At 41.5% G+C, this 27005-nt stretch overlaps 1 protein-coding gene and 1 long non-coding RNA gene across 2 annotated transcripts in view; one reads left to right on the top strand and one right to left on the bottom strand.

Annotated features, from left to right (window-relative positions):
- Nucleotides 1-15563, top strand: part of LOC123362819 — a 53839-nt gene extending 38276 nt beyond the window's left edge. Inside the window, exon 3 of the long non-coding RNA XR_006576586.1 lies at nt 15472-15563. This is a non-coding gene — a long non-coding RNA (uncharacterized LOC123362819). The remainder of the gene's footprint in view (nt 1-15471) is intronic.
- The window catches only part of NKAIN3 (sodium/potassium transporting ATPase interacting 3), a 316215-nt gene that overhangs the window by 87587 nt on the left and 201623 nt on the right, over nt 1-27005 (bottom strand). The gene's annotated exons all lie outside the window — the stretch shown is intronic.

A 27005-nucleotide genomic window follows, 5' to 3' on the forward strand; every position in this document is an offset into this window, starting at 1 on the left:
AAGTCAAATCTCTCTAGAAATATCAGTTGGTTCAGACGTCTAGCTACAGGCTGAAGCTTTGTGTTTATAAACAATATTTTGTTTCTAGACCTATGAGCACTTCACTATTAACCAGGGGCCTGAATCTTCCAGACAGTGAGACTACTAGGGTGAGTAACAATTACTCACATGAGTAAAGCTTTCTGGAGTTGTGTCCCCATTTACCTCCAAATTGATCTCACCTGCTGTGTTCAGCGGGTCTTTTCAAGGGCACCACTAAGCATATTCAAAGAAAGCTTGTGTACCAATGCAGGTCCCCTAGCTACTGAGGCAGAATATGCTTTTCACCATTTCTTTCTCTGATTTGTACCATGTATTATTTAACTCTATTAGGAGCTTTGATACAATTCTCCATGTTCTGGCTCATGCCATTAACATCACCTATTAGCCACTTCTTTTTGAGATACTCTCTTGCCTTGTGTGGCTCTTTCCTTTTTCGGTCTTTCACCTATCTCCTTGACCACTCCTTCAGTGTATTATCTTTGAGTCTTTTACCTCCTCTTTCCCTGTTCACAAGAGTCTTTTTTTCCCTCCCATATTTTTCCATTTCAGCACTCATATATGGGATCTTATCTGCTCCCATTGTCTCTATCACCTTCATGTTGATGAGCTCCATACATACTTTTCTACTTGTAATTTAATTCCAAGCTCACATCACTTCCAGTGTCTTCTCAGGAATATCCTGATGCCTTCTAAAGCTAGATATGGCACAACCTTCCACATCTCCTTCTACACCCTCTTCCCTATCTCCTTTTTCTCAATCACTGTTGATAATCCCCCTATCTTCTCTGTTACTCAGATTTGCAACAATGAGGTTATCTTTGACTATTCTCTCTTTTTCTCTTCCTTTCTAGGTTTTCAACAAATCGTTTAACTTCCATGACAGTTTGAAATTCCTACCTTCCTCTCTGTCCCTCCACTGTCAAAAGCTTGGCTCATGCCATGGTTTTCTCTTTTCTATCTAACTTGACAACCCAATGCTCCTCTTCTTCAGCCTTCCTTTCTTCCAGGCTTTCTTACTCTTAAAATCTGTGCCCACAGCGATTTGCATCTGCAAAAATGGTAGCTAGTGCCTGAAAACTTGGACTATTATCTGTGCAAAGCACACTTAGAGAAGAGCTCAAATGAACAAGCTGTCACAGGGCTTGCATGAGAATGAAACAAGAGTATGCTCATTAAAAATGCATGTTAATTCATTACAAGCAAGGTTGCTTACAAGGAGCTAATACTTAATAAGCCTTATACTATTATCCAGCATTTCCTCAGAAATCAAATATCAACCAAGTCTTGTTGCAATGGAAAAAAAGAAGGTCCCTTGGCTATTTGTGGGGAGAAATGCCTTTCACTGGCAGAAAATTACACCTTTTATTCTCTTCTCTCCAGAAGGAACATACATCAGTGCCTCAATTAAACAAATGAAATTTGCCCTTCTTCTCTTTATTTCTTCTGTTGACAATGTCCATGCAGATTTTATCATTGTAAGCAAGACTGTCATGTTATCATTATCTGGTTTAAGATTAATTGACCAAATTTACAAATCAAATTAAAATTCATTATTATTTGAACAGCATATTTTAAGTGCCTGGAATATTTTCTTACAGTTCTTTCTAGATTACAACACATTCTGTATATTTTTCTAAAATGAAACCTTCTATTCAAATCTTTCCTATTTGAGAACATGTAAATTGTATATTATATACAAATATGGATTTATTTACTCATTCATTTACATTTAAAGATATCACTAAAAGCACCCATCCAGTTCTCTGGGTGCTATTCCATAAATTAAAAATCATAGAACAAACAAAAGACTCTTCATAAATATATTCAGTTTGTCTCACCCCCTCCTGCACAGCCTTAGAGAAGGGAAAAAAAAGATGGTCTTTGGAAGGTGCTCAGAAGGTTAACTAATCTGCTGGGAAGTTATGACCCTATTGAAGTCAGTAAGAAAACTCCGATTGATTTCAATGGAACTGGAATTTCAACCTTGTTCTCTGCTTATCTGATTGCTAGGAGCAAGTTCCATAGCATAGGACCCTGCCAGCAGATACCTCTAATTGAATTCAACACGGTTGTTAACATTTTACCAGAGACTTGTGTTGGGCCAGTTTAAACAACTATTAATGATGTGGAAAAACAGATAAATGCAAAAACATATGTGGATCATGCTAAATTAGGGAGTGCTGTGAACAGAGGCTTGATACCAGAACTAAGACAGTAGAAGGATGGACAGGAAATAGCAAAATGAGATTCAGTTTGGAAAAATGTAGGAGAACAATCTGGGGAATGTAGATATTCTCATGGAAATATTTGGAAAGTAATAATGCTGGAAGGGACCTAGGGGAGATACTGGGTAGCAAATTAGATATGAGCTTGTACTGGAAACAAAAAAGCCAGTGTGATTTTGACCTGAATATGCATAAGCAATATATCACAGAATAGAATGGTAGTTCCTTTCTACACAGAACTAATAAGGTCACGTCTAGACTCTTGCATCTAAATACCATAAAGATCTCAGCAAACGGAAAGAAATGTTGAGAAAAGAAATAAATATCCGTACGGGATGAATGGGATTCACATACAAGGGAAAATGAAAAAAATACATAGGCAACATTTAAAAAATGGCAACCTAAATTAGTGGCCTAATTTTCAAAAGTACTGAGCACTTAACAACTCTCAATCATGGCAATGGGAATTCCTACTCAGCACTTTTGAAAATCAAGCCACTTATTTGGGAAGCCAAATATAAATTTAGGAGCTTAACTATAGGCCATCTTTATTGAAATCTTGGCAGTATACACTGATGGTTACCAGGAGAGAGTAATTCTCTACAAATATTAAGAAAAGAAAGGGAAATTAACAGTGTGGCCCAAAGAGGCATAACCAGGTGTAAAAATAATGATTAAACAATGTTTTATCATGTTGTCCATACTTAAATAATTTCAGATTAAGGAATCGTATTTTTACTCATCCCACATCTATGATGGCCTGTGTAGTAGTAGTTTGGGAAGGGATACCTAGAACCTTCTATGTTCTTTAGGCTTTACACACCAATTATTCATTACTCCACTGAAGCGCAAACTCAGTTTCTTGTTCTGAAGTATCCATCCATGACTGCTTTAAGTTAACAGTTCGTATACTCAATGTTGTTTCTCTTAAATAAAAATAATATTTTATTGGCAATTCTATGAAGTTACAAAGAAAAGAACAAGACAAAAGATTCCTAAGCACATAAAGTCCTTAAAGTGATCTTACTAAAATCACACAAGGCAGGCGGTAACGTTTACAATCCAAATACCAGATTTGGATACCCTGGCTCATGTAGTACTTTACGCCACAACTAGTCCCACTGAAGTCAGTGTGATTATTTGTGGAATAAGATAGTCACTCATGTTGGATATAAGAATTTGGCCCTAATGTAAGAATTGACTACCAAGAGGTCTTTCTGTCTGAGCCACAGATCAAATATTGCTTCCTCTACTTCACAGTCCAATCTCTTGACCCTTTTTCCCTGAGTGAGTATTGTAACAGGGTAGCTTTCCTCATGGGCTGGAGCACCTGGGACTAAAACAACCCTGATTACAGGATGAGCCTCACCTGAGAAGAATCAAGTGATTCCAGTAAAAAAGAACCAGAAAGTTGTTGTGAAGGGGGGAGGAAGAGTTCAGGAAACTGTAGCGATGTCTATAGACACTGCAGACAGCAAGAAGGCTGATGTAGGGTCCTGAGTCAGCATGGGGAAAAGCTTATAAAGCAAGAAAGAGCATGGAAATCTGTCCAGGCAGGGAGGCCTGGGGGAGACCCTTGCCAAGCATGGGTGAAACTGCAAAGAGCCAGTTGGAAATGTTTGTGGAGAAGGACTCCAGGCAGGAGGTGCAAGAAAACAGAAAGACAGTTCCCCAGGAAGGTGGGATGTGCCCAGTTGAAACTTGGATGAAGACTGAATTTATGTTCTGTTTGAAAAACCGTATTTTGGATTATCAGGGTAAGCCGGCAATGTTAGCAGGTGGTGGTGGATATATATTGAGAGGGTTGGGGGTGAAGAAGACACACTCATCTTTCTCACATGCTTAAAGTTGCTGTAACCACCATGTAATAAAACTATCAAGATTTTGGGACTATGAGTGAGATTTCTCTCGTAAGCCCTGTTAGCAACTAAATATTGCAAACATTTTAAAGCATGATTATTGTCCCCATTCAACTACAACCAAATATTCGGGGGGGGGGGGGAAAGAGCACTTATAATCATATAGCAAGTGTGTGACCTAGTGGAAAGAGCACTGGATTGTGCCTATTTCTAGCTTTGCTACTGGCCCGCTCGGTGACCTGAGGCAAGTCACTCTGGGTTTACCTACACCACAATAAAGCATGCATTGATAGCCAGTATCAACTGACTCAGGGGGCTTGGGCTGCTGGCTATAAAACTGCAGTGTAGATGTTTGGGCTCGGGCTCATGCTAGAGCCCAGGCTCTGAGACATGCCCAACTTATGGGGTCCCAGAGCCTGGACTCCAGCTTGAGCCCAAACATCTTCACTGAAATTTCATCCCCTTGCCAGCCTGAGCCAGCTGATACAGACCAGACGCAGGTGTTTTACTACAGCATAGACACACCCTTCCCCTCTATGTTTCAGTTTCCCATTTGTAAAATGGGGATAATAATGTAAAGGTATTTGAGCTCTACTGATGAAAATCATTGTATAAAAGCTAGGTCTTTTGATTATTACCTAACCGCAGTAGCATTTCAGTTGCCAACCTAGGTGAGAGCTACAAATGCCTAAATGGCCACTAATTCTTACCAACAAATATTTGTTTGTTTTTTTAAAAACAACTAGGAAATGAAATGACATAATTAAAGTGTTTACCACAGAGTTAAAGTTGTCTGGTGATAGCTAGTGCCCTTCCAGAACACCAAGTTCAGAAATACACAGACTTCTGAAAACCAGGAAATACAGAGTTAAGGTAAATGTCCACGCAACATTAACTTTGCCCTCTGTGAGCGATGCCCCACAACACACATTCACACTCTGCCTTTCCACTGTAATGGACAGGGGCTACCTGCACTCAAACACTGAGCTTAGTCCCCTGAGAGAATACCACATTTATAAAATTTAACAACCATTTCACAACCTATTACAACGCCCTTCACATTTGCACACAGGATACCACCTAAACCTGTATCACCCCTCCCCACCCATCCATTGTTAAATCCACAGACTGCTCTCATATCCTGCCTCACTACTGACAATATCTATTTCAACACAGAATTGTGTAGCTTTTGTCAGAAGCATGACACAGGGATGTTCTTGCATGGGTTTGGTCAGTAATGAGGGATTACATTGACAGTATGGATTAGGAAGGATTATATCAAATTTTTATTTAAAAAAGCAAGCATTTTTTCTGACAGTAGAAGAACTAAAAATTACAGAAGAAAATTATTAATACCAAACACCCAATTCCTTTCATTAGGTTTTAAAATTTCTGTGATGTTTGTGACAAAACTGAAGTGTATGAAAGTATATGTTCCTTCTTTCTGAAAGGAGAATATTATAGTACTTGCCTTTTTCCCTTTATTACTGGTCTATAACTGATTTTTAACTTAAATTCTATATGAAATCTTAAAATCTGTAGTGAAATGTCAAGTTTCCTGCCTGCTTGTGAAGGCAAGCAATGGAGACTGGAGGCAAGCTGAGGACATCTCACAGAGTAGCATTGAACTGCCAGTCAAATAAAAGGGTCACTAGAGGGTCTCTGTAGAAATTAAACAAAGATACTTAGACCCTTATGGGTCTGTAAAGGGACTGAATAGAGTAATAGAACTGAATTCTACATTTAGAAGGGAGAGGATGGAAGGAGGATGGGCTGAGAAGGGCAATGTAACTGAATTGCCAGTTAGAGAGGGTGGGTGGGAAATGGAGAAGGGGAAGTGATTTAGCTGATGTCAACCACACAAGCAATGACTTGGGGTATTTGCACAGGACCAAATACACAACTGAGTTTGCCTGAGGCTGAGCACCCACTCTGAATGTGTCATCTGCTAGTACTCTCATCAGAAGTCAGTTGTGGAGGACTGTCATCTGTAACCTATCATTTAAATCAGTTTTTGCACCAAATGACTGGATGATAGATAATGTGATACCAATTTTTAAAAAGGGGTCCAGAGGAGACTCTGGGAATAACAGGCCGATAAGCCTGACTTCAGTACCGGAGAAACTGATTGAAACTATAGTAAAGAACAAAATTTTCAGACACATAGATGAAAAATAATTTGTTGGGGAATAGTCAACATGGTTTTTGTGAAGGGAAATCATGCCTCACCAATCTACTAGAATTCTTTGAAGGGGGTCAACTAGCATGTGGACAAGGGAGATCCAGTGGATATAGTGAATTTAGATTTTCAGAAAGCCTTTGACAAGATCCCTCACCGAAGGCTCTTAAGCAAAGTAAGCAGTCATGGGATAAGAGGAAAGGTTCTGTCATGGATTGGAAACAAAGGGTAGGAATAAATGGTCAGTTTTCAGAATGGAGAGAGGTAAATAATGGTGTCCCTCAGGGGTATGTACTGGGCCCAGTCCTATTCAACATATTCATACATAATCTGGAAAAAGGGGTAAACAGTGAGGTGGCAAAATTTGCACATGATACAAAACTGCTCAAGATAGTTACATCCCAGGCAGACTGCGAAGAGCTACAAAGGGATCTCTCAAAACTGGGTGACTGGGCAAAAAAATGGCAGATGAAATTCAATGTTGATAAATGCAAAGTACTGCACATTGGAAAACATAATCACAACTATACATATAAAACGATGGGGTCTAAATTAGCTGTTACCACTCAAGAAAGATCTTGGAGTAATTGTGGATAGTTCTCTGAAAACATCCACTCAGTGTGCAGTGGCAGACAAAAAAGCAAACAGAATGTTGGGAATCATTAAGGATAGATAATAAGACAGAAAATATCATATTGCCTATATCTATCTATCTATCCATGGTACGCCTACATCTTGAATACTCCATGCAGATGTGGTTGCCCCATCTCTAAAAAGATATATAACAAAAATGATTAGGGGTATGGAACAGCTGCCATATGAGAAGAGATTAAAAAGACTGAAACTCTTCAGCTTGGAAAAGAGATGACTAAGAGGGAATATGATAGAGGTCTATAAAATTATGACTGGTGTGGAGAAAGTTAATAAGGAAGTGTTATTTACTCCTTCTTGTATCACAAGAACTAGGGGCCACCAAATTAAATTATAGTAGCAGGTTTAAAACAAACAAAAGGGAGTATTTTTTCACACAACGCACAGTCAACCTGTGGAACTCCTTGCCAGAGGATGTTGTGAAGGCCAAGACTATAACAGGGTTCAAAAAAGAACTACATAAATTCATGGAGGATAGGTCCATCAATGGCTATTAGCCAGGATGGGCAGGGATGGTGTCTCTAGCTCTGTTTGCCGGAAGCTGGGAATGGGTGACAGGGGATGGATCACTTGATAATTACTTATTCTGTTCATTCCCTCTGGGGCACTTTGCACTGGCCACTGTCGGAAGACAGATACTGAGCTAGATGTACTTTTGGTCTGTCCCAATATGGCTATTCTTATGACTAGAGAGTTTGGGTCTTGGTGTTTTGGCTACAGTAAGGTAATTTAAAGGTTGTTAATTATCTTGATCAATATAGAAGTAACAGTTTAATTTTCCAGCTAAACCAGAGTAGATTGTGTAGCAAATTTGATATAAGGCATAATTGATTTGAAGAGGACAATAAAGCTTAAGTTGTTAATAGAGCTGGGTGACATTTTTCAAATGACATTTCTTTTGAGTGAAACGACCTTTTTTACATCAAACATTGTCATAAAAATTGTTTTCTACGAACTATGAAATTTATCAATTTTTAATAATTGATCATTTTTGCTTTTCAAAGACATTTTCAAAAAACAATGTTTGATAAATATGATTTTAAAAATCCCAGCCATGTGATTAAACTCACAAAAAATCAATTTAAAGGTATCTTATTTCAAAAGCAGAAAATAATAAAAAAAGTTTAAAATTATTAAAAATTGCAACCAATATTTTTCAAAAAATTAAAATTATTTTGATTTTTTTTCATTTTGCAACCAACTCTCTCAATGCACAAGCTACAGGGTCATAATCAGACTGTTCAAAAGCAGTTAATTTACTGAGAAAGGTAACCCATAGTTTAATCTGTCAATAAAACCAGACTAAGTTTTACAGGAAAACAAATTACAAAGGGATTATTCGCTGCTGCTGCAAAACACAGTTAAGAGATGATTTTAGGAAGGTGATGGTCCCTCTCTCTAATACTTCGTTACAGCCTTGCAATTGCTGGAAAATAATACATTTTATTTCCCATAAACACATTCTGATTTGTGTTTCTAAAAGCTCATCCCTGTATATCTGTTCCATTCAAAAGAAGCCAGTGTAGCAGACATCAGGGAATAATGGAATAACAGTTTAGTTACTGAAAGCATGCATATTGTGACAAAGTTCCTCCTTTGCCTTGGTGGATTCTGCGCTTATTGGCGGATTTGCTTGCCTCAGAGATTCATGGCAGCCTTCAGTTTGGCCACTTTTGCTAGCGGCTCAAACCTGCCATCCACTCAGCTAACCTCATCACTGGCCAGCATGGAGGAAACTGAGAACAATCCCCACAGTCTCTGTGTCCCACCTAGTGGGTCGGGAACAGGCCAGATCCCTTTCCAATTTAGACCTTCCCTTCTGATGTTTCTCACAGACCAGGTCAACTCCTCCTGTGTCCGATCAGGAGTTGGGAGGGGATGGGGGGAACCCAGGCCCACCCTCTACACTGGGTTCCAGCCCAGGGCCTTGTGGATAGCAGCTGTCTACAATGTTCCCTGTATCAGGTGCGTGACAGCTACAACTCCCTGGGCTACTTCCCCGTGACCTTCCCCCAGCACCTTCTTTACCCTCAGTGCAGGATCTGCCTCCTGGAGCCTGATCACACTTAAACTCTTCACTCCTCCAGTAGCACCTTCTCACTCCCTGCTCCTTGCATGCCCCCCTTACTAACTGATGGGAAGTCCTTTTTAAACCAGGTGTCCTGATTAGCCTGCCTGCCATAACTGATTCTAGAAAGTTCTTAATTGGCTCCAGGTGTCTTGATTAGCTTGCCTGTCTTAATTGGTTCTTAATTGGTTCCTGATTGCTCCAGGCCAGCCCCTGCTCTGGTTACTCAGGGAACAGAAAACAGTTCCTCTAGTGGCCAGTATATTTGCCTTTGACCAGACTCCTGTACCCCACTGGTCTGGATCTGTCACAATATATTATTGGAAAAAATTTCCAGAGATTTGACAGAGGTTCAAACTTTGGTCCCATTGAGGTCAATGTGAGTTTTGCCATTGGCTTTAATGGGAGCAGAAGTTGGCCCGTGATGCACATTCAGATTAAGCAATGAGACCAAAAATGACAGCAAGTGTTGTATAGTACAACCAGCAACTTCCTGCAGGAGCCTGCTTCTCTAATGAAATTTTACTTTTGTAAAAATGAAACTCCAATGTAATGAATTCCTTCATATTTCAGCCTCATTTATTTATATTCTTTTCCTCATTACTGATGATAAACACCAACTTGCATGTTCCTATTATATTCACATGCAGACTGTACAACCCTGATGTGTTTTCTGACCATAATGAAACTAAAATGACACAGGTCAGTAAGGTGCAATATCCATCCGATTCCTTCTCCCTGAGCAAGCACTTTGAAGTTAGATAACAAGGCACAGAATATACTTATGTGAGATAAGTGTCTCTGCTATGCATGTGAGCAGAGCTATAAGATTACACCACTATAATTAGATTAGTTCAAACTGAGATCATTTCCCAATCTCTTTCCAATATGAAGGTCTTCCTTGGACGCTAGTCCCCGTGGATTCATTTGAGGAATATAGGTGTTCAATTAGACATTGTTTATGATGCCTATTAAATGGCACAAGGTGGTCTATGCTTAAGCCTTCAAGGCATTCATTAGTACAGTGTTATAATGGTGAGTAAGCTTGATTGCCAAAGCAGAGCAGCTCTTCAGTGTTTTCTGAATGGAACTGATTTTAATTGTCTAGCACCTTGCCCATTGCCTGGTTGTAATCTCTTGTTACAGCAGATAATATCAAAGGCTCAGATCCATGAAGGTACTTAGGGCCAGATCTTTAAAGGTGTTTAGACACTTAGTAGGATTTTCAAAAGCATCTAGGTGCCTAAAAGCCACTGAAATTAATGGGAATTAAATGCCTAGGTGCTTTTGAAAATCCTGCTTGGTGTCTAAATACCTTTTAAAAATCTAGTCCCTATGTGCCTAACACCAAGATTTAGGAGCCTAAGTCCTCGTCTTAGGCACCACAGTGATCCACAAAACGCTCGCTCAGCTGCCACCTATGTTACTGTCTTTGGGCATTTGTACTGCTGCTTCATTCTCTTGATTTGGGAGCCTATTTCTTGCCTAAGACCCAGAGTGATCCACAAATTGGGAGAAGATAGGCATTCCTCCACCTAGCTCATGTACTGGAGCCTTGATCTGATAGGTATGTTCAGAGGTCATCTAAATTTACACAAAATAGCAAGAAGGCACTCCCTTCTAAGCCAAAGGTTAAATCACACACCTGGGACACTGGTTCAAATCCCCCCTCTGCTTGATGAGGAGAATGGATTTGAACAGGGATCTGCCCCCTCTCAATTGAGTGCCTTAAACCAATAGGCTATAGAGTCATTCTCACCCTTTTCCTAGCTCAGTTAATACTGAATTGAAGTGGAACAACTTCAATAGGAGAGTCTGAAGAAGATCCGCATCAGTCTATTTGATAGTCATAAGAACAGCCCTACTGGGTCAGACCAAGGTCCATCTAGCCCAGTATCCTGTCTTCTGACAGTGGCCAATGCCAGGTGCTTCAGAGGGAATGAACAGAACAGGTAATCATCAAGTGATCCATCCTCTGTCACCCATTCCTAGTTTCCAATATTCTCCTTATTCTAGTAATCAGAGCACTCATCTGGGATGTGGCAGAACCCTGTTTAAATCCAAAGTCTAGAGCTAAGATCAGCATAGAAGCAGCACTCCCGATTGACCAGGAATACTTGTACATCTTCATACTACATTTAGGTTGGATAACAGAAATATTATTTTTTATTATTTGTATTTTTGTAGCACCTACAGCCCCACTCATGGATCGGGACCCCATTGCTGGTGCTGTACAAACACAGAATAAAAAGACAGTCCCTGTTGGTTAGATCAGGTTTAATTTCTTAACTTCTCATTAACTATAGACAAGAAGTTGCTTTAGAGAGACAAGGTGGATGAGGTAATATATTTTATTGGACCAACTTTTGCTGGTGAGAGAGATGAGCTTTTGAGCTCACACAGAGCTCTTCTTCAGGTCTTAGAAACTAACTCAGAGTGTCAATGCTAAATACAACAAACGTTGGTCCAATAAAAGATATTACCTCACCCACCTTGCCTCTCTATTGCAGGGATCGGCAACCTTTGGCACGCGGCCTATCAGGGAAATCTGCTGGCGGGCTGGGACGGTTTGTTTACCTGCAGCATCCACAGGTTCAGCCGATTGCAGCTCCCACTGGCCATGATTCGCCTTTCCAGGCTAATGGGGCTGCGGAAAGTGGCATGGGCCGAGGGATGTGCTGGCCGCAGCTTCCTGCAGCCCCCATTGGCCTGGAATGGCGAACTGCAGCCAGTGGGAGCAGTGATTGGCCAAACCTGCGGACGCTGCAGGTAAACAAACCATCCTGGCTCGCCAGTGGAGTTCCCTGATGGGCTGCATGCCAAAGGTTGCTGATCCCTGCTCTATTATCCTGGCTACAGCAACACAGCATACAAGAAGTTGCTTTATCAGACTGCAAGCTTGTGAGAAGTTTTAATGTTCTGAACCCCTTTATTGATACATGTTTCTCTTAAGCACTCATGTGCAAATGCAGAGGCGGATTAGGAGTTTGTGGGGCCCTGGGCCAGAGCAAGTGAGGACCACTCCTCACCCGTTCCACTGCTGTCCCTCTCGCCTCCCCACTTCCCTGCCTGGAGCTCCTGCCGGGGAAGCTGGGTCGGAGCGTGGGGGCTTCCCCTGCCTGCCTGGTGCTCCTGCTGGGGAGCAGGATTGGGGTGCAGAGGCTTGTCTTGCCCTGCCCTTCCCACCCGTCACTCCTGAGAAGGAGAAGGGGGAAGCCCCCGTGCCCCGACCTCACTCCGCAGCAGGAGCACTGGGCCAGGCGGAGCAGGCTGGGGTATGGGGACACCCATTTTTCCAGGGGGGCCCTGAGCAAGGGCCCCATTGGCCCCGTGGCTAATCCGCCACTGTGCAAATGGAACATCAGCGTTTCAAGTGATGTTCTGATAGCTAGTATGTGAGGAAGCCCATGAGATGCACTTTGCCTCACATATTAGGTATATTCATTGATCCAATAGTTATTTTTGTCCTTTTATTTTTCTCTCAATTTCTACCTAAATTAATTAATTATAGAACAAGAGGATAGACTGATCTCTGGATGTTGGTAGGAGCTATATTGGTATGGGGTAGCCTGATCTGTTCTCTGACAAACATACTCCAACATGTAATGGAACAAAATATCAGGAAATCATAGAAATCATTGCTCACTAGTAGGAGTAAAGGCTGCACAATCTAGCCCATAGAACAAATTAGGGCAATAACTTTTTAACATCTTGCAAAAAGTAGAGAATCACCTTAAAGTGTGACTCTGGTCCAGATTGAGCACCCTTATGTGGTCAGGTGTTTGGTTTGTGTGTGTGTTCTTTCTGCATGCTCTACTGACTCTGGCCAGATAGCCCATAGAGCAGGCTCCAATCAAACTGCCCAATAAATCCACAGACTCGGTTTGTAGCAAAGGCCGTTGATCAGGTTTATTGTCAATGAAGCACAGCCCTAATGTCCTGGCTTAATGGTTACAGGTACACTAACACATGTGTGCCCATTGCAATGGACTAGTTCAGTTAATGGCAGAACTTTCCATTATCAAAGACAGTTCATCTGAGATACCTCTTTATACACTGATACAAACAAGTTACGTATTGCCCCTCTGATGTATCCAAGTGCCACCTTCTGATGTATTTGGGTGCCACCTTCTGAAGTATTTGTGTGCCACCCATTACCTTGTACATGTTGGTTTGATCAAAACATCTCTATCCAGTATGCTGTCATCCTGACCTTATCTTTAGGATGGGTCAGTGTGTTCCTGTTATCTTTGGGGAATGTGTTTGGTATCGAGATGTTCTAGTACCACCTTTCTGGAATGTGTTTGCGTATATATTCCTATGCCTAGTACTATTTAGGAATGTATGTTTCTGCACATTCTTGACAGATTCTCTGAGCAGGGCCTGCCTTTTGCTCACAACCTAACTTTGCTTGATATTAGCAAGTTTTGACCACTACTTTAGTTTAGGCCTCAGGCCTCATACCAGGCCTCTAATACAAAGAGCTTATGTTTCAGGCCCTCTTCGTACTACACCTTCCATTTACAACACCTTGCCTGTAGTGTAACTCCATTGGTTTTAATGGACTTAATGGTGGAGTAAGGTGCTATACAGTATGAGTAAAGGTGACATAATCTGTCCCTCCATTAAATATTAGTGTTTTGCATTTTGAAGGTGGTGCCATGCAAACTGCAATCATCATTCAATAGAAACATCCCCTGCTTCTACTAATAAACATGATTTCAGGCTAGATTAGACTTTTAGTAAAATAAATGGTGCACAAATATTTACTATGAAATAAATAGTGTAATAAAGTGAGATGTCTGCTAATGGCTTTGCATTATTATTATTTGAATGGTTATCTCTTTTAAGAAGATCGGCTGCTTTTGCATACTTCGTTAGCTGCAAAACAATTCTGCCACATGCAAATATATAAAGTACATAAAAATGGCATTTTCAAAGGGTATAGCCTTAAAATTAATCTTTTTGTGGTTGGTGCATTTAACATAAATGACAAAACTAGAATTCTTGCTGGTACATCAAATACAATACATTTGAAAAAATGTCTGCATTTCATATTTATATAAAGGTTCATTTACCACATTCTGAGATGCTAACAACTGAGAGCCAGATGTTATGGAGATACCCTGTCACCTCATATCTATATAGATTTGCTCTTCAGTCCTTCAGTAAAGGCCTCCAAGACTGCTCCTTTGCTCACAGCCCTAAAGAAGGGTGATGACCTTTCTGACTTGGATGAGAGAAATGAAAGCCATCATCTGCCATCATGTATTTTCCTCCTTTTCTTTCGGCACCTCCCTATCCTCCGGGGGATTCTGCCTGAAAACATCTTGGGCCTGCACTAGCTCCATCTTTTCTCTCAGAAGGAAAACCATTATTACTTGCATCATCAACAGATGAGCATTCCTCCTCAGATACACACACCTCATCTGCATCCTCCTGTGATTGGACAACAACAGTCTGTGACAAATTCTATACTCACAAGGGTCCCACAATAGATTGACTGCTTTTCTCAGCCAGTGTGTAGAAGTGATGGATATTTCTGGATATTCTGCTTAATTAACAAAAAGAAGGGACAGACTTATTGGAATGTTGCCCTGGCCCCAGGACAGAGCCTTCAAGTAGATTATTACATGGATTTGACCAAACCAGAATTGCACATGTATACTTCTACCCCAATTACTAATTTATTTGTAACGTCTGTGGTAAATGGTAATAGATGATTGTAAAATTAGAGATCAGTAATTCAAAGCATGAACTTGCTACTGCTTAACAAACTGGGACAAAATGCTTAATACCAGCAAAGACCTGCAAAAAATGTATTGATGGAACCCAGGGCCAGAGCCCTGGCACAAAAATAATTAAACTAAATAAGATGCAGAAATGTTCCAGTAGGCTACTTTTTCTAGCAATGATGCCTCAGTGTGGCCTCAAGTGGCCTAGGAAGAGAAACCTTTAAAATTTCCTAAATTTTCCCTACTCCAGGCAGCTGAACACTCCTTCACCCCATAAAAAACTGCTCCCTTCCTCTCCCTGAGAGAATTAATGGACCTACACTTTGATGACACCATCTCCCTCTTTAATGCAGTCACACTCATGCAGTTAGGAAATAGAACCTAAAGCACATACTCATGTGATCCTCACATAGTGAGAGTTGCTTGTAATTAATATACTCAGCAAACACAATTCACAAGCAATGATAAGACTAAAATTTGTTTGATTGAATAATTTTGAGTAACAAATTTACAAAACTCAACATCTATTCTGAAACACATCATGAAAAAATGAGGGAAGAAATTGACTAGTTTGCTATGAATAGTTTGCTGAGCTCCAGATTCCACCCAGATTTACCATCTCAGGTTGGAGAATCAAAACTGTTAAAAGACAGAAAAGATCCATAAGGTTTTCTTCTCTGTCTCACTGACATTATTGTATTGTTTCCTACAGTGAACTCTCAAGTGACTGGAGAATGAGCTATGATCTCAGAAAACTCACACACAGTTCCAGACCCAGCTTCAGGGACAACAGAACCATACGCTCAATAAGTTCTTAAGAGTATTGTTACCCTCTGTCCTCAGGATGTACTTGCTAACAAGAGGCTCTGTGTCTGTATGTGTCTGTGTGCGCGCTAAAGTAACTGTCCCTTGGCACAGTGTTCTATACTTATACACTCCAAATTTGCATATTTAATTCAATCTGCTCAATCTGAAACTATTTTTATGAGGTACTAAACTAGTTGCTTTTTACTGCCTGCTTAGATACCTCATTTACATCTTTGCCCGGGAGCTGAAAAGTAGTACATGCCTAAATGCTGTTTTCAGCGGTGTGACAGGTGTGCAGTGTTTTGTCTGCCTAGTCCCATGTGTCTTCCAGTGGTTGTCTGTAAGTCATATATTGCAGACAAGTCACAATTAATGCTAGAGAGAAGGGATATTTGTTGAGACTCTCAGAACACCATTAGTACATGACAGTTTAATGCAAATGACATCTGGGCACAGTTATAGATCATTTTGTATCTCAGCTGATTCAGTTTCTCCATGAAATTGGGTTTAAAGAATCTTTTGTACCATTACAGATTCATCTTAAAACAGCACTGAAAGTTCTTTGAATGTGACTGAGGCAAACTTCTTGCACCTTCATGACAGTAGCCTCGGGTCAGACGAGCATACTGTATGTATGTGACGTCTCAAATCTCTTAAACAATCTACTTGGTCTCAGATGCATGTCCCTAGATAAAATCTGAATGCATATTTCTAGCAAGGCACATGCCATGAAAAAGTATGAGAGAGTGTGTGTAGAATGGTAACCTGGCACCACCACACAGATTGCCTCATTAGGAGACCAATTACTGCAATGCAGTACACTCTGCTTTCTGGCCGGGAATGTCTTTACCTGTTTGCAGATGGTTGTGTTCTATTTGATAAGCACTGAGAATGTGCGCAGCCCTGCACAGAACTCAAATACAAAACCAGTCATTGCTCTAAGACGTGCAAACCAAGGGCCTGATGCTGTGACATGCTGAGCACCACCAGTACCTCTCAGAATCAGACCTTCAGACACAGCAGAGCTATTGAACGTAGAAAAAATAAGAAAGGAAAAAAAGAACAATCAAGACAGAAGTGAAATTCAAGTCACCTCTGTAGCACACATCATCCCAGTAGCAGCTGACAACTCTACAGAAGCTTTTCACCCTTTTTTTCCCAAAAAAGGAGACAAAAATTTTGTTTGAATGTGATGTGACAAAGTCAGGCCTTAAGTCTGCAGGAGGGTCTGGGAAAACAGGTATGTTAGCCCTAGAATGCTAAAGGCCCTTTTCCCTACAAGCTGGGAACGGGTTACTTCAGGTCAATTAGAAACACCTGTGTCCAATTAAGGGCTGCCTGAAACCTGTTAAAATCTCTCTCCTGGGGACGGGGGAGACAAACTGCTACAAGGCTGGGGGCAGCAGGAAGATAGGCTTCTCCAGTGTGAGAGACTGAGCTCTTCCCCATAGGGGAGACACCCAAAGACAGTGCCTGTTTAGGGGAAGGATTGACACCCCTGGGCCAGTGACAGGACAACACATGCCCCAGTGAGGGGGCCAGGGAAAAGTATTCTCCTTTTGTTATGGTGCATTATAGACTTTTCCCCTTTGTTTGGCAGAGGAGCACTCCTGAGGCTTACCGGGAAGGCTCTGAGAAACAAACTCCAAAGAGGGAAGACAGACACTCTCCAGAGTGGGGCTGATTTACCCCAGGTCCTGTCCCTGCCAGAGGAGGGAGCGCTAAGTCCAGTGAGGCAGAAGGGGTGCCTTGCCACAGCCGATGGAGGTGAAAGACCCCACTGTCAACTACAGTCTACACAAACTCATAGAAGAATTAAGTTAAGAGAAGACTGGTCCCTGGCAGTTGGTGCTTAATTTGCGATATTCTTTCACTTGTGTTAAAACACATTGGTAATTCTAGATATTAATTATCCCAGAAATCTCAGGCTTAATTAGACATGTACAATACTGTAGGTACTTATACTGCGAAGGTGCATAGCAGTGACTGTTGTAGCTGCAGGGAGAGGTGCGCTAGAAACCAAATTTCAGCAAGCCGTCCTTCCAAACTTATAGACTCATAGACTTTAAGGTCAGAAGGGACCATTATGATCTTCTAGTCTGACCTCCTGCACAACGCAGGACACAGAATCTTACCCACTCACTCCTGTAACAAACCCCTGGCCTATGTCTGAGCTACTGAAGTCCTCAACTTGTGGTTTAAAGACTTCAAGATGCAGAGAATCCTCCAGCAAGTGACCCGTGCCCCACGGTGCAGAGGAAGGTGAACCCGCCCCCCAGGGCCTCTGCCAATCTGCCCTGGAGGAAAATTCCTTCCCGACCCCAAATATGGTGATCAGCTAAACCCTGAGCATGTGGGCAAGACCCACCAGCCAGACACCCAGGAAAGAATTGTCTGTAGTAACTCAGATCCCACTCTATCTAGTGTCCCATCACAGGCTATTGGGCATATTTACTGCTAATAGTCAAAGATCAATTAATTGCCAAAATTAGGCTATTCCATCATAACATCCCTTTCATAAACTTATCAAGCTTAGTCTTGAAGCCAGATATGTCTTTTGCCTCCACTGCTCCCCTTGGAAGGCTCTTCCAGAACTTCACTCCTCTGATGGTTAGAAATCTTCGTCTAATTTCAAGTCTAAACTTCCTGATGGCCAGTTTAGATCCATTTGTTCTTGCGTCCACATTGGTACTGAACTTAAGTAATTCCTCTCTCTCCCCGGTATTTATCCCTCTGATATATTTGTAGAGAGCAATCATATCTCCCCTCAGCCTTCTTTTGGTTAGGCTAAACAAGCCAAGCTCTTTGAGTCTTCTTTCATAAGACAGGTTTTCCATTCCTCGGATCATCCTAATAGCCCTTCTCTGTACCTGTTCCAGTTTGAATTCATCCTTCTTAAACATGGGAGGCCAGAACTGCACACAGTATTCCAGATGAGGTCTCACCAGTGCCTTGTATAACAGTACTAACACCTCCTTATCTCTACTGGAAATACCTCACCTGATGCATCCCAAGACCGCATTAGCTTTTTTCACAGCCATATCACATTGGCGGCTCATAGTCATCCTGTGATCAACCAATACTCCGAGGTCCTTCTCCTCCTCTGTTACTTCCAACTGATGAGTCCCCAGTTTATAACAAAAATTCTTGTTATTAATCCCTAAATGCATGACCTTGCACTTTTCACTATTAAATTTCATCCTATTACTATTACTCCAGTTTACAAGGTCATCCAGATCTTCCTGTATGATATCCCAGTCCCTCTCTGCATTGGCAATACCTCCCAGCTTTGTGTCATCCACAAACTTTATTAGCACATTCCCACTTTTAGTGCCAAGGTCAGTAATAAAAAGATTAAATAAGATTGGTCCCAAAACCCATCTCTGAGGAACTTCACTAGTAACCTCCCTCCAGCCTGATAGTTCACCTTTCAGTGTGACTCGTTGTAGTCTCCCCTTTAACCAGTTCCTTATCCACCTTTCAATTTTCATATTGATCCCCATCTTTTCCAATTTAGCTAATAATTCCCCATGTGGAACCATACCCAATGCCTTACTGAAATCGAGGTAAATTAGATCCACTGCATTTCCTTTGTCTAAAAAATCTGTTACCTTCTCAAAGAAGGAGATCAGGTTGGTTTGGCATGATCTACCTTTTGTAAAATCATGTTGTATTTTGTCCCAATTACCATTGACCTCAATGTCCTTAACTACTTTCTCCTTCAATTTTTTTCCCAAGATCTTGCATACTACAGATGTCAAACTAACAGGCCTGTAGTTACCTGGATCACCTTTTTCCCTTTTTTAAAAATAGGAACTAAGTTAGCAATTCTCCAGTTATACGGTACAACCCCTGAGATTACAGATTCATTAAAAATTCTTGCTAATGGGCTTGCAATTTCATGTGCCAGTTCCTTTAATATTCTTGGATGAAGATTATCTGGGCCCCCCAATTTAGTCCCATTAAGCTGTTCAAGTTTGGCTTCTACCTCGGATGCAGTAATATCTACCTCCATATCCTCATTCCCATTTGTCATCCTACCATTATCCCTAAGCTCCTCATAAGACTCATTAAAGACGGAGGCAAAGTATTTGTTTAGATATTGGGTCATGCCTAAATTATCCTTAACCTCCACTCCATCCTCACTTCTTTCTTTGTTTTCTTATTTATATGGCTATAGAACCTTTTACTATTTGGTTTTAATTCCCTTTGCAAGGTCCAACTCTACATGCTTGTTGCAGCATTTACTACATGCTTGTTGTAGTAAATAGTAAAACAAATTTACTACTATTTGTGTCAGGCTCAGCTTAGGCCAAGATTTTCAAAAGGGGAGTGCCTATAGTTAAAGAACAGGATTTTCAAAGATACCTAAGTGACTTATGAGCACAAATCCCACTGAAATTCAATGGAAATTGGGTGGCTAGCTCCTTTGGGCTACTTTGAAAATTTTGGCCACTGAGATTTGTGTCGCAAAGACACTTGGATGCTTTTGAAAATCCCACCCAAGGTTCCTGTGAGCACATTCAGGGACCTTGATAAGGGAGCTGATTTTTAGAAGTGTGGAGAACCCAACACCTCCCTGATAGTGATGGAAGTCACTGAGTGCCTGGAATTTTTTTAACTAGTGCATCACATGCTTTGTTGCATCTGTAGGCTGAGTTCATTGCACACACCATTCCTCCATTCCTTCATTCTCCTGCACAAGCTCCCATACCTCTCTATTTCAGGAACTCAGTGTAACCACCAACCTCTTCCCTCATGCCAGGGCCTTTGAGAGACCCTTATTCCACACTTTTCAGGGTCTCTGTGTGCCCCTATTTCCCTCTTCTTCCATACCAGCATCCCACATTGTTTCCCCATGCTAGAGGCTGTGTGCCCCACATCCCCCCTGCATACCAGTGACTGTATATTCCCCATTCTCCCCTCTGCCACGTACCAGGAGCTCTGTGCACCCCATTCACCCGTTCCTCCATGCTAGGGGTTCTGTGTATCCCCATTTCCCATATCATTTGTATTTCTCTTCTTTCTGTCTGGGAGATAAATCATTCTGGGTGTCTACACGGAGAATGGGTAGAGATGAGAAGTGGGTGTTATGATGGAAGATGTCAATGGTTACCATCAACAGCTTCTCTCATCTATAGACAGCTACAGAACTGCAAACAGAGAAAAGCTGTGGAGTTGAGTGCCAGGCCCCTAAGCTCAGCCAACTAGCAAGCCACTTATTTAGATGTCTGAATATCAATTAGGAGCCTAATGCTAGACACCCACTCTTGACATTCTTAGCCTTAAAATATAGAGCTAGCCTGAAACACAGTGTGTCCAAAGGGACACTTAAGAAGTTCTGCTTGTTGTAGTTGGAGATGGGGTGCTGTTCAGAGCTGCTGTGCATTTGCACTAAATGCACATGGCAAGCTGCTGCTGACCGGGTGGTGGTAAAAGACACCTGGAACACTTTGCATAATAAGGTGGGACCTTGAGAACAGCAGAATGTTACCCAAAGGACTGAGGGCCCCCAGGGTTCCTTTTTCAAAGTATTTCTTTGACATCTACATGACCTTCACTTCTCAGACATTTCACTGGTGGTTGAATCATTTCAATACATGTATAATGGCAGCTGAATTAGCCCCTACTGGTTAGGGGAGATGTATGAGGTGTTAGTGGCTTTTGTCCTTCTCTTTCATCCTGTGACAAGCACAGCTCAACTCAACCCAGTAATTAGGCCTATGAGGTATACAGTGTATTGTTTCCCCTTTGCCGAGCAGGAGCAAATGTCAGGGCTTTGCTGGTCAGATTCCTGTTTGGAGCAGAATCAGGGATTTTCACAGTGTAATTTGGTTATTTACAGAATGCACACAATTCCTCTTCCCCTGATAAGAGCTGGTAACAGACTATACACAAAAACCCATTTGCAGAAACCTCATTTAAGGACAATGATGCCTTGTCCCCAGACACAGATGTCTTTGAGCCTCTGTCTCTCTCCTGAGTCTCACACAAGTCCTGCTGCTTAACAAATGGTCTCTTTTCCTCCCTCAGTCCATGTACCTTTTACCTGGGAAACCATTAGTGCAAGGCTGCTCCCCAAGACTGCATGGACTGGTGGACTTGGGCATCAACCCTCCTTTTTGTGCAGCTGTTCCCATATACAAACCATTATGTGGAAACCATTATCATAAAGGAGCCTTACAGGGAAGCCATAACAATATGTATTTTCCTTTTCAGCCTAAATCTTGATAAGCCAGACACAAGGACAACTGATCTTAGCATGGATTTTCACAGATAACCTAGAAGAGCTTGTTTTTAAGACCTGAAACCTCTGGCAAAGAGGTTGCTGCAGTTCTAAGCAACCACAATGTGTCTGAATGAATTCAATATGGTGAAGTTTGTCAGCATTTAAAAACTTATGTTTGTTATAGAAATTGTTCCTGCACTTAGGGGCAGAAAAAGGCATTTTTACATACAATGAAAGAAAGAAATAGATCAGAATATTATCTGTTTAGCAGCTTTGGTGTGGATGGTAATTATATACATTAATTCATCCCCAAGACTAAATCAAAAGAGCATTAAGGTTGTGAAGTCAAGCACTCAGAAGTCAGGAAATGCAAGAACGAAGGCTGCCTGTGCAACTTTAATTTGGTTCCCTAGTGCATATGCATTATGATAGTCTTTAATTACATGATCACATACAATTTTTTCCCCACAGGCCTTCTGACTCATTCAGGATTTTATTCCATGCTCAGCAGGGAAATAGTGGTTATAAATATTCTAGAAGTTATAAACATTTCTGCCCCTGCCCCCAGGCCTCTCCCTGTCCCCTTGTGTTCCCATCCATAGCTCCTGGCTCTCAGCCTGTCCCTCCCCTCTGCTGCTATCTCCCCCACTTCTTGTCCATACCACCCACTGCTGCTCTATCTCATACTTCCAGACCCTGTCTCCTGTCCAGTCCCCTCCTTAGATCCTATTCTTCTCCCATCCCTGGTTCTTTCCCTTCTACACCTCTTCCCAGCTCCTGCCTCCATCTAACACCCTAGCCTCCCAAGATGCTATTCTCCCTCTCCTGAGCACCTGCCCCTGTCTCCCCCGCATCTCTATCCTGTCCCCACACATTCTTTATTCCTAGTCAAGCTGTTTACTCATTTCCCTACAAGATGCCTAGGCACCATTAGGTGAGCACTTAAATTGTGGAAGAGAGAGCCAAGAGCAGCAGAGAGGAGTAACTCTAGGGAAAGTTCTCCTCAGTCCCTGCGGCTCTGGGGGAAACATGGTCAATCTGTATGTAGGGATGGTGCATGCACAGTCTGGTCACACAAGGGAACTGTGAGGGGATAAAACATGCTCAGTGTAGACAGAATCTACAGAGAAGTTAGCTGCCAAACACTAACAAGTCTCTACTGGATAGGTGCAAATTTAGATTTTTTTTTTTGGAGGCTTATAACTTGCCAGATTTAGGCAGATTTTCACAGGGATGGCAGAAGGCACATCCTTGACACTACAGCAATGCCCTTGACAAATTTCAAGCCTTTGATCCAAAGCATGAAGGTGCTAGAACTTCTCAATGATATGAATGTAAGATTTTTTTTTAACAGGGGCAAAGAATATATTTTCCCTAACTCCATTATTAGAAAAGTCTGAACCAGTTAAGCTGAAATTAAAAACAAAAAATCAGCCTGAGGCAGACATCCAGCATGGAAAATTTCAGACAGTTTAAATCTGGCAAAGTCACAAGCAACTAAAAACAGGGTCTTATAATGGGAAGTGTCAGGCAACCTTAACTACAACTACCTGTGCTGCCTACAATACTGCAAAACGAAAAGGAGCTCACAGTCTAAGAGTCCGATCCTACCAAATTCTGGGTATCTCCTGGGATGTTGAGTGCCCTCAGCTGCTGAAATCAGTTGGAGTTAAGAGCAAGTAGCCTCTCATTCCCATGAAGGGGCTCAGTATCTCACAATATTGGGACCTAGATTAAAGAGATAACTTGACAACTAAAGAGAGCCCTGGTTTGTGGGGGGCAGGAGGAAGGATATGAAAGACAACAGTAAGCCATCAGAAGGGAGTACAGCTTTTGGAAGATAGCTGCTTTACAAAGAAAGCAGAATGCTATTTTTTCATGCATTGCATGTCTGCTCTTATAGTCTGATGAATCAGAGCAGCGGCAGATAGGGTGAGAATGGCAATTAGTGGTCAAAGGTTTAGGCAATCGATGCCAGGAAGATACACATTAAACATATATAGGGTTTAGATTTATGTCTGAATTAGGTCATGGGGCAAAGGTGTTACTAATTAGGGTGAAAATACCAGTTACTACAGAATTTAACACTCACTGAGTAGGTGGCAGCAGCATCCTTAAAGCCACTGCACCTGTACAAGTCACACTGATCTTTTATGTAATTCTCTGGTCTGCTTTGTTCTTCAGCTCCTTTCTCTTCCACTGAGGATTGCTGCGCATTCTGAGCCAGTCACTTAAAATCTACCAATCTGTGAATTCCAAATCATCCTGCCTCAGGTCAAAGTGCAGAGCAGCTTGTTTTATATCTCTCCCTCCCCAGACATATGCTGCCAATAGCTGCTTTGGGAATTAGGTGATCACAGGTTGGTTTCTCATGAATTGCCCTAAAGAAAATTGTCTATGACAAACTGTCTAGAGAATATGCGTACATGGTGCAGAGCCATGCAGTTAAATTTATTAAGTAGTAACCAAAGCATTATGTTTTATATTGTACTAACATGGTGCTCATTGTAAAACCTCCGTGTGCTGGAACACAGAGAAAAGCCTATGCTAGGCTTTGTAGTTCACTCATAAATATTTATAGGATTACTCAGCCCATTGTATATTGAATAATCAAGTGCATTTGGATGTAAAACAGCCCAACTACCATATTTATGTAACCTATTTGACAGAATGCAATTACAAGTCGGGTTTTCTTTTTAAACTTTCGGCTATGGCTCTTTGGAGCACCTATGACTTTGACTCCGGAGTATTGTGCTACAATTATTCAGGGACTTGGCAACTTACAGGTTAGAAATACATGTATTCTGTAATGCAAAACTTTTTTTATTGTATTGCTATATTCATATACATTTGTTATATAAGGACAAAATTGATATCTGTCTAGTTATATTCACATATGTTGATATAATTTTTCCCCTAGTAAGAAATACCACCACAAAGTAAAACCACTGCAAAAAGAATTTTACTGAGGATTCAGAAAAGAAATTCTGCATCTGCTTTTTACAGACTTTCATTATATTATTAAGAGCAAAGGAAAATAGAGTGGCCAGATACAGGACAGGTGAGATTTTTGGAGTTTGATTTAACAGAGCTATGATTGCAACAATTGGCAAGGTCCATTATTTCTGAAGGTGTAAACATTCTGGCTGTGCTTTAAATGTATCCCAATGTATCTTAGTCAGTTCCCCCCTCCCCTTCCACTATGCAATTGCTATAGGAAGACCCCTTTTATCAGAAAATCATCATCTCAGCAATAGATTGAAATGCTGATTTCAGCTACAAATGGGAAGCTGAAAAATAGGAGATGAAAGGGAGGGAGAAAGGCAGCCTGTGCAGATGTACTTTCATTCTCAAGAGTCTCTGCTTCCTCATATCAAAGGAATTCCCACTAAAAAGATTTAATTTGGCATGGCAATATGCACAAATTTGCAAGGGAGATTCTTTGTATATGCTAACGACGCAGATGATGTTCCATTTAAAGCACTACTTTTATTCTCTTTTTTTTAAAAAAAAATGTTTGCTCATAGGAATGGAGACACTGCAACTGCTGCTTCAAAGCTGCAGAGCAAATTGAAGTGGAATTCTCCATCCACTTGCTTTGTTTGGATTTTTAATTTTATTAGACTAAAATCAGAATCAAAGCTCACAATGTATTCTTTGAAAACCCCAACTGCAGTACAGTCTGATGTAAAGGCCCAGCATGTATCCACCAGCCCAACCTCCTCACTCATTTTCTGGGGCTTGCGGGTGCTTTTTTGCTTCTTGTATTTGCTTAGCTGCTTCAGTAGCTCAATGGAGGAAAATCACCAATCTACAGTCTACAGAAATTCTTCCTCTGTTGATCAGTGGTTCTAATCTGTGAGGCAGATCCCTACACAGGGGTATGAGGCCTCACCAGGGGGTGCAGTTGTTTTGAATGCATGTGCCAGTACCCCTTAGTCTGAAGCATAGGGGTGGTGGAGAAAAGCAAGGGGAGACTCTTAAACAGGCCTTTTCCCTACTCTTGTCTCTGAATGTCCCCATGAAACTGGAGGATGGAAGTGGGTGTAGCTACTGGATAGACCAGAAGAAATGGAAGAAAAGAGAGGTAACAATGGTGAAATTTCTGCTTCCACTACAAAAATGCCCTTTTTGTGGGGTGAAGCCAAGGAGCAGAGAATGGCTGGTGTCTCCTTTTATGCAGTATATACGTCTTCATTTCTTGTTCTCTATGAACAGCTCTCTATCCACAGGGTTCCCACAGGAGTTCAGAGGAAGCACAGAGGCACCAGTGGACACAGACATGAGGACCCCGGGTGCAGAGCTATCTCCAGGGAAGCCTACAACCCCAAAAGGTTGAGAACTCTTGCTCTTGAGGTAACTCATGTAACTCACAGCCAAAGTATATCAAATGCAAAAGCAAATAAACACAGCATTAAAATGATTGTCTCTTTATAGATCCAGGGCTGGCGCAACCCATTAGGCGACCTGGGCAGTCGCCTGAGGTGCTAACATTTGGGGGGGTGGCAACCGCGGCGACCAAACCTTCCGCCGCCTCTGTCGGAGGCAGCATTTCGGGGGTGGGACCTTCCGCCGCCTAGGGTGGCAAAAAAGCTGGCGGCACTCCTGTCTAGATCTCATCATTCTCACACAATGGCTGTTAATTGGAGAAGTTATACTCGAGTGGTACACTCTTGTGGTTCCATCCTTTCTGCGTCCGAAGTTCACAGTGCTGCCCAGTATTCAGTAGCAGGGCAGGGCAGCAATCTGTGATCATGCTCTTTCCCACAAAAGGTCAGCTTTCCTACTCAATAACAAGCTTACAAAGGGATGAGAAATGTGCCACTTGTTATTATTACAATCCCTCATTTAACAAACATTACTGGCGAGGAATTAATGAAAGTCCTAGGAGCCAGAGTATCTGTGCAACCTTCTCTATTATTCCTCACTCTCTATACACATTCTACATCTTTACTAATGAACAGCCAGGGCCAGATTCACCACTCACACAATTTACTTCAATTGAATTAATCCTGATTTACATTAGTGTGAGTGGGGAATGTCTTCACAAAAGTGAATGGATGAAACTCCACCAATAAAGAGAGCTCACTAATTTAACATTTTCAGGTGGCACCTATGAACTGAGGCAAGCAAACACTAGCAGCAAGGGCCAATGCATGTAAAACATATTTAACCTGAAGATGAGGTTATAAATGTGAGACTCTGTCAAC

The sequence above is a fragment of the Mauremys mutica genome, chromosome 2, assembly GCF_020497125.1.
Source record: "Mauremys mutica isolate MM-2020 ecotype Southern chromosome 2, ASM2049712v1, whole genome shotgun sequence".
In the NCBI taxonomy this organism is placed as follows: Eukaryota; Metazoa; Chordata; order Testudines; family Geoemydidae; genus Mauremys; species Mauremys mutica.